The sequence below is a fragment of the Silene latifolia genome, chromosome X (assembly GCF_048544455.1).
Source record: "Silene latifolia isolate original U9 population chromosome X, ASM4854445v1, whole genome shotgun sequence".
NCBI lineage: Eukaryota > Viridiplantae > Streptophyta > Magnoliopsida > Caryophyllales > Caryophyllaceae > Silene > Silene latifolia.
This window is the reverse complement of record NC_133537.1, coordinates 137,215,144-137,219,195: the sequence shown is the minus strand read 5'-3', so window position 1 is coordinate 137,219,195 and position 4,052 is coordinate 137,215,144. Positions and strand designations below refer to the sequence as shown.

The following is a 4,052-nucleotide window of genomic DNA, read 5'->3' as shown; positions in this document are numbered from 1 at the left end:
TTGTTGTTGTACTTCCAAGTTTGGTGTTGCCACCACCATAGCCAAAGCTTTCTTTGTTTGAAGAGCCTTTTGCCTTTGTGAGAGTGCCTTAGCCTTTGGTGCCTTGGTTGCCTTTGTTGCACCCTTAGTCCTTGCCATTGATGAGCTTAACCAAGAAAAGAATGAAAAATCTTCAATATGTAGGATGCCCAAATCGATTTGAAGGTGAAAGGCTTTGCCTTTATGAAAACAAAAATCGACTCAAAGGTTGAAGATTTTGTTCTTGGTTTTGATTTTTGTTGAAGAAGGAGTGATTAAATTGTTGTGGGAAAGATGATTTGATTTGTTTTTGTTGAATGTTGTTGAGGGTTTTTGTTTTTATGATGGAGAGGATGAGGGTTTTGATGTTGTGGGTAGTGTTTATGAATGAATGAGTGAATGAATGAAGGTGGGAGGGGTTATAAAGGGGCCGAAATTTTCAAAACTGCAGGGGCAATCCGTGCGGATTAGGTACAATCCGTGCGGATTCTGCTTCTTCAATCTTTGCGAAAGCTCGCCTAAAGACGGGCGGATTTGGTACAATCCGCTCGGATTGTCTGAACACGGGACGTGCGGATTTCTTCAAAGACGGACGGATTTCACCCGTAGATTTTTGCTTGTTTTCCTCAACAAAAGACGGGCGTCTTTTTTACAAGACGGCCGGATTCTTCGAGACGGGCGGATTTTTTGGAATCCGCTCGATTCTTTAACAATGGGAAAATTTCAAATTTCAGCTCGATTCGGGACAGACTTAGTCGACGCTCGGATTGCACAAGACGGGCGGATTTTTGGGAATCCGCTCGGATTCTGGTCCTTTGTACCCGGATTCATTCCATTCGTGCACAATGCATTTCCCTTTACCATTCTTCCATTCTTCTTCATTTCTTGTGTTCTTCGTTGTGGGGGCATTACTAAGGCATGGATAGCCTAGGCAATTCTCATCCCCACACTAAGGTAAAGCACTACACATCAATTGAAGTTGTTAGTCCCTCCCTCACTTCTCTCTTACATGACAATTATTTTGATCAAAGTAAATAAAAATCCAAAAATGACAAAAATGCAATACAAGAATTGAAATGTAAGTTAGGGAGTTAGAAATATTTACAAGTGGTGGTTTAGGGAGGACTCCACCAAACTCTCATTCTTGATGAGATGTCAAGGGGGCATGTTCAAGGTGTTGTTGATGTTGCTCAACACCTTGAAAAAGTAATCAAAAGCTTGTTCATTATTATGGTAGAGGTCCTCAATAGACCGTGCCCCTTGTTGTTGATCATGATCGATGGCATGCCCAATGTAGGGATTAAAAATCCCTTCAAACTCGTCGTCCCAAAGACCACAAACTTCATTGAGTTGATCATTGAAAATCTCTTGCTTAGATGGAGACAACTCTCCCAATTTCTTCTCTTGGCCAATGAGGCCATCCTCTTCTTCCTTGGTTGATTTTGATGAGCTTTGCAAGCTCTCCTTGTCACAATTCACTTGCTCTTTGAATGGAGCATCTTCAATTTTCTTCCTCCATTGGAGTTCCGATTTCTTCCTTTCATCTTTTCGGCTATAGTGGTCAATCATGAAACATGGCTCATGCAAACGAGGAGCTCTCATGGTCTTGTCAAGATTAAAAGTTATGCTTTCATCTCCCACTTCTAGAGTGAGCTCTCCATGTTTCACATCAATCACCGCACCGGCGGTGTGTAGGAAAGGTCTTCCTAGGATGATTGGAATGTTGGAATCTTCCTCCATATCAACAATGACAAAGTCTACCGGGATGAAAAACTTCCCACCCGCACGGGGACATCTTCCCATATCCCTAATGGTGTCTTCGTCGATCTATCGGCCATTTGAAGTGTGATGTTGGTGCATTTAAGCTCTCCCATTCCCAACCTTTTACTTACCGAGTACGGCATGACACTCACACTAGCCCCTAGATCACATAAGGCTTTGTTGATCGTCGTGTCGCCAATGGTACACGGTATTGAGAAGCTTCCCGGATCCTTTAACTTTGGAGGTGAACTCCCTTGAAGTATTGCACTACTCACCTTAGTGAAGGCGATAGTCTCAAGTTTCCGGATCGACTTCTTCTTTGTGAGGATATCTTTCATGTACTTTGCATAGGCCGGAACGTGGTTGATTAATTCCGTGAAAGGAATTGAGACTTCTAAATTTTTCACAATTTCCATGAACTTTCCAAGTTGATCATCAAATTTGGGCTTGGCTTGACGACTTGGAAAAGGAAGTCTAATCACAATGGGCTCCTTCTCTTTGGCCTTGTCTTTATTTTTCTTCGAACTTTCTTCTTTTGATGATTCTCCATCTTTGGAGTTTTGCACAATTTCTTCCTTTTCACTAGCTTCCACAACTTCATCCTCAACTTGCCTCTTCGGTGCTTCATACCTTGTACCACTTCTCAAGTGAATGACACTAACCGTTTCATGTCTAGGGGGATTACTTTGAGGTGGTAATTGCCCCTTTTGTGTTTGTGAGCTTGAAGATGCTAGTTGAGTCAATTGTGTTTCTAACATCTTGGTGTGAGCTAGAATGTTGTTGATGGTGGTTTCTTTTGCTTGGCTATCTTTTTGCATTTGGGTGAAAAATTCTTGTTGATTCTTTTGCATTTGGAGGACCGCTTTTTGGACATCAAAGCCTTGGTCATTTTGGTGATTGTATGGATTTTGATTTTGGTAACCTTGGTTTTGATTGTAAAAGGGTCTTTGATTTTGGTTTCTCATGGGTGGTGGAGTGTATGTTGTTTGAGGGTTTTGAACATTTTGGCTCTTGTATGAGAGATTTGGATGGAACTTGGTGTTTTCATTGTAAAAATTTGAATAAGGGGTACCACTTTTGTAAGCTTGGAAAGCATTAACTTGTTCGGTTGTTCCCCTACACTCACTTGGGTCATGACCCAAAGTTCCACAATTCTCACATATCCCACTTGGGATTGATGAGGATGCCGTCATGGCATTGACATGATGCTTCGATGATTTTGAGTTTTCCTCAAGTCTAGCCATAGCTTGTTCAAACTTCAAGTTGATTGTGTCAATGTGAGCACTAAGTTGAGCACCCAATTGAGTAACGGAGTCCACTTCATGCTTTCCTCCTCTAGTAGCCTTGCGAGGTCTACTATATTGTGAATTATGGACCGCCATTTCCTCAATCTTGTTCCATGTTTGATTGTCATCAACTTCGGTGAAAATTCCATTTGATCCCATATTGAGAATGTTCCTAGAATCTTCATATAAACCATTCCAAAATTGTTGCACCAAAAACCATTCGCTAAGTCCATGGTGAGGACATGAGCGACAAATACCTTTGAACCGCTCCCAAGCTTCATACAAAGACTCTTCATCCCTTTGCTTGAAACCCGTAATTTGAGCTCTTAGCATGTTGGTCTTTTCCTTGGGTAGAATTTTTGTAGAAAGCTAGAGCCAACTTCTTCCAAGAATCTATTCCAAGGGTGGCCTTATCAAGGCCCTTCAACCATTGCTTTGCGGTGCCGATTAAGGAAAAATGAAATAAGACCCATCTAATTTGGTCTTGAGTCACGCCCGTTTGAGAGATAGCATCACAATAATCGCAAAAGGTTTCCATATGAGAATGAGGGTCCTCACTAGGCATTCCCCCGAATTGGCTCCTCTCAACTAGTTGGATGAAGGCGGACTTGGCAATAAAATTACCGGTGAGATGTTGCGGTGTAGGAGTACCATTTGGTAGATTCTCCTCGGTGGGTACGGAGTGTGACGAGAATTTTGGCATTGTAGGTGGATTTTGTAGGGTATTGTGTAATGGGTTTTCTTCTCCTTCTACTGCGAAAGGATTGACAAACTCACTAGTGGGTTGAACAACTTCACCAACACCTCTCAAATTCCTCCTAACAAGTCTCCTATTATTCGTCAAGGTTCTTTCGATTTCACGGTCAAAAGGTAACAAATCACTTTGTAACCTTCTAGACATGCAAAATATCAAACAACTCAAAAACAATTAGAACAAACCTTGAGGATTTTTACTTCCTCAAGGCGAAGAAAGACACAACTAATAAT

The 4,052-nt window shown here is 41.7% G+C and overlaps 1 non-coding gene across 1 annotated transcript; it reads left to right on the top strand.

Annotated features, from left to right (window-relative positions):
- Positions 1–3,291: 3,291 nt before the first annotated feature.
- Positions 3,292–3,398, top strand: LOC141624351 (small nucleolar RNA R71). The gene has a single exon (XR_012534157.1). It is a non-coding gene; the product is annotated as a small nucleolar RNA R71 (small nucleolar RNA).
- The last annotated feature ends 654 nt before the right edge of the window (positions 3,399–4,052 follow it).